The following is an 11,232-nucleotide window of genomic DNA, read 5'->3' on the forward strand; positions in this document are numbered from 1 at the left end:
CCAAAAAAGATATAAAGTTGCTATAAAAGAATTGTAAAACATCAAAGAATGATAATATAACGGCGTAGATACTTCATAAATTATAAATACGTTGGAGACGTATCACAACTCTTCTGGATCTCGACAACAAGGAAGAGTAGCCGGAGTTCCGGCCCGACGCCAATGACCATGAGGCGGTCCGCCCGGCGCATAGGTCATCTATATCTCCAACGACGAGTTGAAAAGTAAGGTAGTTATTATTCAAATGTAGCTCATTTTATCTGTATATGCTGAACTAGGTATAATGAATTTCACATTTCATGGATTAAATATGAAAATAGGGGTTTGCAAATGGGGGTTGTGGTTGCAGAGCAGGTCAAATGAGAGTTGACCGACCCGTGTCGTCCGCAGACATATAGGGGTGTGCTCTTGCTACTGTAGCACTGTCCTAGTACTCCCACTTGTATGCCCCCTTTTGCTTTGATTGATTCAGAACTTTAATTAAGCTGTGTTCATACTCAAACATAATACTACCTGTCGATCGTTCCTTCATTTGCTAATACACATCGATGGTTGGACGCAAATTAAACCAATCACCTAATTATGTAATGTCCGTTTCAAAACTCTGCCCCCGTATTTTTGCTGATTTCCCCTGGACTCAAGAGATGGAACTATATGGCATTGGCAGATAGATGGTTTCAAATAATTAACAGGAAGTTGGGAATACACGGTGACCAAGTGGCTTTGGTCTGGCATCTTGAAACCTAAAAAACCAACGGAGTTAACCGTATATTTCTTGATTGATCGAGATGCGTGGGCATGCATTCGTCACCCGCTTGCAGAGTACAATAACAAATATAGTATCTCATGGTCATTCAATATAAGCCCTTTTACAGTCTATAATCAATTTTTTTTGTACCGGCCTGCTACGTATATTCCGTCGGTCGGTATATAGATCACAAAACCGAATAAGAACCACATGATACATAATAATCAGAACTGAAGCAAAATGAATAAATAGATAAAATTTAAAAGAATATCCGTACCCTAAATATACGGATATGTGTAACTCATGGAACTTTCTGTGTCAGCCGGTCCATCCACTTAATTCATGATACTACTCGTAGTCTTCTTGATGAGGTCCCAGGCACTTCTCACATGTCTCTCCTCTTGCAGCGACGACCCAACGGCGAACCGAAGCACAAACTTATCACCAACCACCGTATGCGCAAGATATGCCTTGCCAGTCTTGTTCAGATTCTCCATTAGTACACGGTTGACCTCATCGGCATCCTCCTCCGTCATGGCTCCACTTGCCTTGATCCTAAAGCACACAAGAGCAAAGTTTCTCGGCACGACCACCTCGAACCTACCGTCAGCACGAACAAAATCTTCAAACATCTTGGCCATGGCGACATCACTACGGATGTGCTCTTGGAGCTTTGCAGTACCGTAAGTGCGCATGACCATCCAAAGCTTGAGCCCGCGAAAGCGCCGACCGACGCCGACCTGCATGTCCTTAAGATCGGTGACCTCACCAGACTCGGTAGCGTCGTTTTTGAGGTACTCCGGGTTGGTCTTCAACGAGTCGCTTAGCCGATGAGCATCACGGACGTAAAGGCAGGTGCAATCGAGGCATGTGAGAAGCCATTTGTGCGGACTCATGCTAATGGAGTCCACGCGCTCAACGCCGTCGAGATGGTGGCGAAACTCCGGGCAGATACACGCACTGCCAGCGTAGGCAGCATCGACGTGGACCCACACATTGAACATGGCGGCAATGTCTGCAACGGCGCCCACCGGGTCGACGGCGTTGGAAGACGTGGTGCCCACCGTGACACAAACATATGTAGGCACAAGACCGGCGTTGGCATCAGCTTGCATTGCCTCGAGAAGTTTGGCCGGGTCGAGCCCGTAGTTAGTTTCCGGCCCCGTGGAGATGGAGCGGATGTTGGCGGGGTCGAAGCCTGCGAGGCGACACACCTTGAAGAACGTGGAGTGGGTCTGGTCGGCAGCATACACAGTCAAGTGTGGGATGTCGGACACGCCGACGGAGCCGGTTCGGCGCAGCGCTGCATCACGAGCGGCGACTAGCGTGACAAGCATTGCCTCGCTTGTTGTGCCAAGGATGACGCCACCACCAGTGCCACGACCATTGCTGGTGCGGTTCATGAAGGTAGTGGGTAGGCGCAAAAGCTGCGCAAGCCAGTCGAGAGCGAGAACCTCCATCTCGGTGGCTGCAGGCGAGGCCTGCCACGTGAATCCAACGGAGTTCATGGCAGAGGCGATGAGGTCGCCGGCGATGGCAGCGGCGCTGTTCGTGGACGGGAAGAAGGCGAAGAAGTTTGGGCTAGCCCAGTGCGTCATGCCGGGGACGACGGAGGTCCTGAGCTCCTTCATGGTGACATCAAATGGCGCGGAGTAGGTTGGCGGGGACGCACTGAGCTCGTCTTGCAGGTATCCGGGCTTCACGTTAGGGAGAACATGCATGGACTCGACGTTGGTGTAGTAGTCGGAGATGAAGTCGACAGCCTTGTGAAGGTATGCGCGGACATCTTCGGGATTGAGCGGCTCGAACGCGGCCTTGTCGTTGGGCAAGGCGGAGAAGGACATTGGGTTGGTGTCCAAGCTGCCCATTTTTGTAGGAGCAAAGGAGGTGTGAGGCGTGGCTTAATGAAGTGGAGCTAGCTCGCTTTGCTGCCGGAGAGCAACGAGTAGAGAAGAGCTAGTAGGAGTAGTAAGTTGGCTAGCTAGCTTTGCTGCTTTGGTTTGGTGAATGGAGTTCGTCCTTGGGGCGGGGTATATATAGGTGAGGTGATTAGGTGGACGCGGGAAGCGGCGTGGCGGTGTGGCCGTTGGATGAGTCCCGCGTCCTGGTCGCGCGCGCTTACGTACGTATGTACGCTGCCAGGAAAGTGCATGGGTAGGTAGAGATGCGATCTGGAGCGCGCGCGACACGAGTCGGATGGTCAATCAATCGATACGTTATGTTGCGTTTGTTAATTGGCCACCACGCGGCTTCCTTTTCTTTTTTACGGGTGCAGCTGCTTAAACTCTTGGACATTCATGCTCAAAAAAAAAAACTCTTGGACATTCGAACAGCAGACAAACATGGTTACCTATAAATCCAATTTTAGGTGAGAAGGCAAAAGATCTAGGTAGAAAGATTGCTTTCACAGCAGACGTCAAAACTCACGTACATATGCAATGATCTAAATATATGAGTATATCGAATTTAATATCATTCTATATTATGAGACAAAGGGGGTATAAAACTCTCGTCAAATAAACCCGGAACAAATAAAACACAGATAGCACTTAAAATTATTAAGTAGCTCATCAATCCACAGCCTCAAATTCAACACAGTTATTCACCAAACATAACACAGTGCACCAACAAACATAACAAGGAACACAGAAGTAGAACTAGTGGTCTTATTGCCCAGTTCACGTCCACCGCTCTTCGAAGAGATCTTGTAGAAGACTTTCATCAGTATCCATATTTCATGCACAGAGCTCAGTTGTGGAATTCCGTGGAACACCTAGCAAGCACCGAGCTTGATTTCTGCCGGAGTAACTCGACAAGGCGGATAAGTTCGTTGGATTTCTAGCAAAGGTGTCAGGAGGGACCTAAAGTGCCGAGGGTGAGCCTGGGGTGTGTCCTATTCCGACGGCGTCGCGCTGTACCAACGTGGACAACTCGGTACAGAGTCACGCTAGACAGTGGTTGCGTGGGGGTCGCTTGACTGCCAATCTACCTTAGCAGGAAGCGGTTGCTAGAAATTCAAGAAAACTCAAAAATAGTTCAGGAACATTAATGAAAGAAAAAATATGGCAAGTTACATGAATGCTTAGAAAATATTCCAAAGTTTACTCAAATTCCCTAGTTGTTCAAGATACGTTCTAAAGATTGTTTTTCTTAAATTGTATGAAATTCTCCAATTTTAAATCCAATATTTTTAGTAGATTTCCAGAATGTTATGGATATTTTGTCACATTTTAACGTTCATTACTTTTCTACTTTTCCGCCATTTTTAGTATCTTTCATTGCTCCTTATTTTATTGCTATTTTCTAACATATACTTTGCCTTTTCTTTCGTGCTATTTGTGCTAGCACGTGTGAGAAACTATCAGCACACAATCCTACATTCCACTTTGGCTAAGGGAACGGACAAATTTGTCAAGTATGGAAAGTTAGTGTGGCTCAAAGTTATCAGTCTAAAGTTTGTAGCACGAATAAATTTAATAAATAATCAAGGGACCCAAAAGAACTTTCCCAATTGATTTTCAAATATTAATTGTTTTGGCAATTGATGTAATGTTGATCTGAAAGTCGAACTTTATTGATTCTTTCTTGTTCTTCTTACCCAACATGCTCACTTCACTTTTTTGTTGTTTCTTCTTCTATACCACCTGTTGATCGAACCACAAAGGCCACCATCAGGGCCGGCCCTGGGGGGATGGCAAGGGGGCGGCCGCCCAGGGCCCCCGAAATCTAGGGGGGCCCTCCAGGGTTCGCAAGGAGCCCATGGCATCGACCTAGACACACACGCACGGAGAAATCCCTGTTTTCCTTCTTCCCATCGCGAGTTCGCCGCTTCGTGACGATCCTATTCCCGCAAGGGCTCCAATCACGAGTCTCAACACCAATGTAGATCGCTCTCCGTCATGCGGCCGGCTGGTCTTCCTCCAGGTCCCCAGTCCCGTTGTGTTATCCTCCGTTCGTGAGATGCCTCTCATGTGCAAGACGAAGCCACCCACTTATAAGGTCATCCCTAACCTCCTCTTTCTAGTTGGTCATGTTCATATAGTGCAGCAGCAGTCAGATCTTAGAAGGTCTCGCATATGATGCAGTACAAAATTTTAATTTCGTGTGCCCGTTGCTCTATTTCTTATTTCAATCTGGACTTTGTCGACACAACACCAATCGCCTTATCTATTGAAAAAGTTGCCTGCTATGTGTTTGATTGTCGTTCTTTGCATTCTCTCTCCAAATCATATGACTGCAAATTTAACATAAAAATTAGAAGGAGGTCTCAACTATACACACATAACTTTAATCCAAACATGGTTATATAATAAAGCCACTCAGGCTCCCGTAGCCGTCGGGTAGGTAAATGATCTTTTATTGTTGCAAATGGAGCTTTTAAACTTTAAACCTTTCATCTTGATGTTTACCCTCTATCAGGTATTCGATTTGTCTAATTAAGTAAAGGAATACACTATTTACAATTCTCGTTTTATTTTGAAATAATAAACAATAATAAGTTAGGTAAAGGAATGAATCTAAAAATAAATGAGATTATTAGTATGATCTTTATACTAGGGGCCCCGGGTTGCAATTTCGCTCTGGCCCCTGAAATATCAAGACCGGCCCTGGCCACCATTTTGACAATAACTACCAAGTACCAACCGGGAGATGAGGGCCTGGCGCTTGATTTAATTGGCTGCTAAAGCTCCGACAAAACAAGTTGGGACGAGCAGGGGTCAGCGTAAATTGACATGCAAACAGCCGCCAACGGCAAAAATGGCTATGAGAGAGCAAAAACCAGCATGTGTGCTCGGGGATCCATCCTCCCTTTTAATAATAACTAGCACAATGTCCGTGCGTTGCAACGGGGGTATAATAAATATTCTACTAATTCAACATCAATTGTATCAAACATATACCTTTAGCATCCTCGTCTTTTCCTTCATTCGTCCACTATCTCCACCTTTCCAATCCAAACATGTCTTGACATATGTTTTCCACTTGTTCTTCCGAAGAAAAGCACTATTGCATACTTATGTATCTTTTTTAGGGTTTCATACAAAGGTATCAAGATGATGAAACGTTTATTAACCATGAGCCATCATCAAAAAATGTTTCATGGAAAGCTGAGGACAATGCAAGCCATTAGCATGTTAATTTCATCGAATCGCTTCATGAGCCAACAGAACTTTGCTAGAGCTTCGTCTCTTCAATAACCATGGCCTCTGTTGCCTTGCAAGGTTGATCATCCCTAAAAGCCAGTGTCCATATCCCATCAACATCATACTTCTTTGTCTTCCCTTTAAAATTTTCTGGTTCAAGGAAAGGAACGAAAAAATGTTTTATTTGAGAGGAAATAAATTGTGCCCAATATTTTTTCATTAGATTTATTATTCACAACGAAATTTTATGTCGTAATGCTAATCTGTACATCGGGTCCATTTATGGAGCCTGTACATGAGAACAATGCCATCTTGATGTACGTCGAGGTAATTCTTCATAAAAAAAATAATCCACCCAGATATTTCGTTAGATACAACTAAAAAGCAGAATTGACGTTCTTTCCCTCTCTCAAATGCCATCCGGCAAGGAAAAGCATCAACGGCAAGAACATCACGATAAACATTTAGTGTATCACAAATATAGCGAAGAATTAAGGTACTCAATTTCCATACTGCCAATTTAAGAACTTCAAGAAAACTCAGACCTAATTTGACTTCGAGCCTAGGTTAGGGCACTCAACCATGAACATCTAGCTCGGTTGCTTGCTTATCTATGGGCTGATCCATTGGAGAGTAAAATAGGTGGTTATTAGGTAGGTAGAAGTTTCTCATATGTGTAAGAGTAAAACTTGATGTTGTACCATAGAACTCTGCAAAAATTAATAATTTTGCTCTCATAAAATAAATCCAAAAGGAAATCTCAAATGCTAATGAATCTAGTACTACATATCCAAATTTCGTGAAAATCTAAGTTGGCTAGGAGGTGAAATATGGGCTGGACTTGGCTTAATGTGATCCATTGATGCACATTTTCTTTTTATTTGTGAAGTTAATGAAAATGTTACAAAATAAACACTATCCATTACATTCTCAATCAATTTATCAACCAACCGTGTACCTACATAGGAGTTTAACTAAAACTAGAGGCTAACGTGCACTTCGCAGCGACGTTCTTCACTCATGGGACTATCTTTTCTTTCGAGTAGGTTATTGGGGTTGGTTGTTTTGGTTGGTTTTATCTGTGTTGGCTTGAATTTTAATTATGTTTTGGTGCTTTTTTATAATGCCTATATTGTTCTAGTGTGCGGTATTTGTTCTGAGATGTGGGTGAAGTTGTTCACTGGGTAGTTATGGTGTCCTTACAAATTTGGCCTCAGTGTCAGCGGATGGTTGTTGTATGAGCCCCAGATCATGGGAGCTCCTATTCCGCCCTAAAACCATGGAATTGCTACTATGACGCTCAAATGGGCCAGCCCACCAAGTTGTTGCTTGCTCAGCTCGGTTCCCTACTCCACTCGCTTACTCAACAAACATGAATTTTTAAAAATATTCAAGAATTTCAAAAATGTTTATGGATTTCAAAATATAGTTGCAAATTTTGAATAAATTTCACAAACCTTAAAAATATTCATGAATGCTATTAAAAAATCTTGAATTTTAAAACTGTGCCTTGGTAGCTAGAAGCATTGTATCGATATAAGAAAATCTATGCCATTTACCGTGCCTATATATGCATAAGCATGCATGCACCCTTGATACGTCTCCAACGTATCCATAATTTTTGATTGCTCCATGCTATATTATCTACTGTTTTGGGTAATATTGGGCTTTATTATCCACTTTTATATTATTTTTGGGACTAACCTATTAACCGGAGGCCCAGCCCAGATTTGTTCTTTTATGCCTATTTCAGTATTTTGAAGGAAAGGAATATCAGACGGAGTCGAAACGGAACGAAATCAACTGGAGAAGTTATTTTTGGAAGGAAACACACCTGATGGACTTGGACCCCACGTCAAGGAAGGAACGAGGTGCTCATGAGGGTGGGGGGCACCCCCCCTAGGGCGCGCCCCCTGTCTCGTGGGGCCCTCGTGGCTCCCCTGACGTACTTCTTCCGCCTATATAACTCCACGTACCCTAAAACTTCCAGAACGCAACATAGATCGGGAGTTCCGCCGCCAGAAGCCTCCGTATCCACCGAAAACCAACCTAGACCCGTTCCGCCACCCTGCCGGAGGGGGCAATCCTTCTCCGGTGGCCATCTTCATCATCTCGGTGCTCTACATGATGAGGAGGGAGTAGTTCTCCCTCGGGGCTGAGGGTATGTACCAGTAGCTATGTGTTTGATCTCTCTCTCTCTCTCTCTCTCGTGTTCTTGATTTGGCACGATCTTGATGTATCGCGAGCTTTGCTATTATAGTTGGATCTTATGTTTCTCCTCCCCATCTTCTCTCTTGTAATGAATTGAGTTTCCCCTTTGAAGTTATCTTATCGGATCGAGTCTTTAAAGACTTGAGAACACTTGATGTATGTCTTGCCGTGGATATCTGTGGTGACAATGGGATACCACGTGCCACTTGATGTATGTTTTGGTGACCAACTTGCAGGTTCCGCCCATGAACCTATGCATAGGGGTTGGCACACGTTTTCGTCGTGATTCTCCGGTAGAACTTTGGGGCACTCTTTGAGGTCCTTTGTGTTGGTTGAATAGATGAATCTGAGATTGTGTGATGCATATCGTATAATCATACCCACGGATACTTGAGGTGACATTGGAGTATCTAGGTGACATTAGGGTTTTGGTTGATTTGTGTCTTAAGGTGTTATTCTAGTATGAACTCTAGGGCTGTTTGTGACACTTATAGGAATAGCCCAACGGATTGATTGGAAAGAATAACTTTGAGGTGGTTTCGTACCCTACCATAATCTCTTCGTTTGTTCTCCTCTATTAGTGACTTTGGAGTGACTCATTGTTGCATGTTGAGGGATAGTTATGTGATCCAATTATGTTATCATTGTTGAGGGAACTTACACTAGTGAAAGTATGAACCCTAGGCCTTATTTCCACACATTGTAATACCATTTACGCTCACTTTTATCACTTGCTACCTTGCTGTTTTTATATTTTCAGATTACAAAAACTATTATCTACTATCCATATACCACTTGTATCACCATCTCTTCGCCGAACTAGTGCACCTATACAATTTACCATTGTATTGGGTGTGTTGGGGACACAAGAGACTCTTTGTTATTTGGTTGCATGGTTGCTTGAGAGAGACCATCTTCATCCTACGCCTCCTACGGATTGATAAACCTTAGGTCGTCCACTTTAGGGAAATTTGCTACTGTCCTACAAACCTCTGCACTTGGAGGCCCAACAACGTCTACAAGAAGAAGGTTGTGTAGTAGACATCAAGCTCTTTTCTAGCACCGTTACCGGGGAGGTGAGTGCTTGAAGGTATATCTTTAGATCTTGCAATCGAGTCTTTTAGTTTCTTGTTTTATCACTAGTTTAGTTTATTAAAGAAAACTATAAAAAAAGGGAATTGAGTTTGTCTCATACGCTTCACTTTTAATATCTTTCGTGAGTATGATGGAAAGGATAATTGTGCTCAAGTGCTAGAAGAAGAAATCTAAAAAATGTTTGGCACTAAATATTTGAATGATGAGCATGATTGCAATGTTGTTAGTATGAATTCCTTGAATATCCATGATGCTAATGATATGCAAAGCCACAAGCTTGGGGAAGCTATGTTTGATGAAGATGATGTTTTTTGTCCCCCAAGTTTTGATGAGCAAATTTATTATGTTGAAAGCATGCATCATATCTATGATGATTATTGTGATGACACGTATGCTTTAAAGAACAATAATAACCATGAAACTTGTCATCTTGATCTTAATTTTCAATCACATGATAGTTATTTTGTTGAGTTTGCTCCCACTATTATTCATGAGAAGAATTTTGCTTGTGTGGAGAGTAATAAAATTTCTATGCTTATAGATCATGAAAATAATGATTTAGGTGCTGGTTATATTGTTGAATTAATTCATGATGCTACTGAAAATTATTATGAGGGAGGAATATATGCTTTTAGGAATTGCAATAATATCAACTTTCCTCTCTATGTGCTTAAAGTTTTGAAGTTATGCTTGTTTTACCTTCCTATGCAAGTTGATTCTTGTCCCCATAAGTTGTTTGCTCACAAAATCCCTATGCATAGGAAGTATGTTAGACTTAAATATGCTAGTCATATTCTTCATGATGCTCTCTTTATGTTTCAATTCTTATCCTTTATGTGAGCATCATTGAAATCATCATGCCTAGCTAGGGGCATTAAACGATAGCGCTTGTTGGGAGGCAATCCAACTTTATTTTTGTTCCTGTTTAGTAATAAATGATTCATCTAGCCTCTATTTAGATGTGGTTTTATGCTTTTAGTTAGTGTTTGTGCCAAGTAGAACCTTTGGGAAGACTTGGGGAAAGTCTTGTTGATCATGCTGTCAATAACAGAAACTTTAGTGCTCACGAGAATTGCTGCAATTTTTATTTGGAGAGTGCTATTTAGTTAATTCTTTTTGCAGATGATTAATAGATAAATTCCTCAGGTCCAGAAATTTATTTAGATTTTTATGAGTTCCATAAGTATACGCTTGATCCAGATTACTACAGACTGTTCTGTTTTGACAGATTCTGATTTCGATGTGTTGTTTGCTTATTTTGATGAATCTATGGCTAGTAAAATAGTTTATAAACCATAGAGAAGTTGGAATACAGTAGGTTTAACACCAATATAAATAAATAATGATTTCATTACAGTACCTCGAAGTGGTGATTTATTTTCTTATACTAACGGAGCTTACGAGTTTTCTGTTAAGTTTTGTGTTGTGAAGTTTTCAAGTTTTGGGTAAGGATTCGATGGACTATGGAATAAAGAGTAGCAAGAGCCTAAGCTTGGGGATGCCCGAGGCACCCCAAGGTAATATTCAAGGATATCCAAGAGCCTAAGCTTGGGGATGCCTCGGAAGGCACCCCCTCTTTCGTCTTCATTCATCGGTAACTTTACTTGGAGCTATATTTTTATTTACCACATGATATGTGTTTTGCTTGGAGCGTCAATTTATTTTGTTAGGATTTTCTTGCTGTTATTTAGAACAATGTTTTGCATCTTTTATTTCAAATAAAAGCGGCATTGATAGTCTTTACTATGCCTATTTTAGAAGTCCACATATTGCTGTTTGAAAACAGAAAGTTTACCGCTGTTGCAATAATTCCCTAGAAAATTCAGAATGTGATAAAATGTTGAAACCTTTTGCATATTAAGCTATGATAAATTTACTACAGTGGGAATTTTCTTTCATAATTTTTGGAGCTAGGGAAGTATGGATGTTGCAGCATTCTTTACAGACTATCCTGTTTAGGCAGATTGCTGTTATGTTTGCATTGTTTGCATATGTTTGCTTCTTTAATGATTCTATTTGAGGATAGGACTATGA

The 11,232-nt window shown here is 42.0% G+C and overlaps 1 pseudogene; it reads right to left on the minus strand.

The window, feature by feature from the left end:
- Nucleotides 1–744: 744 nt before the first annotated feature.
- LOC125549528 (tryptophan decarboxylase 1 pseudogene) lies at nucleotides 745–2,738 on the minus strand (annotated as a pseudogene).
- Between the last annotated feature and the right edge of the window lie 8,494 nt (nucleotides 2,739–11,232).

The sequence above is a fragment of the Triticum urartu genome, chromosome 7A (assembly GCF_056163025.1).
Source record: "Triticum urartu cultivar PI428250 chromosome 7A, HENAU_Tu73, whole genome shotgun sequence".
Classification (NCBI taxonomy): domain Eukaryota; kingdom Viridiplantae; phylum Streptophyta; class Magnoliopsida; order Poales; family Poaceae; genus Triticum; species Triticum urartu.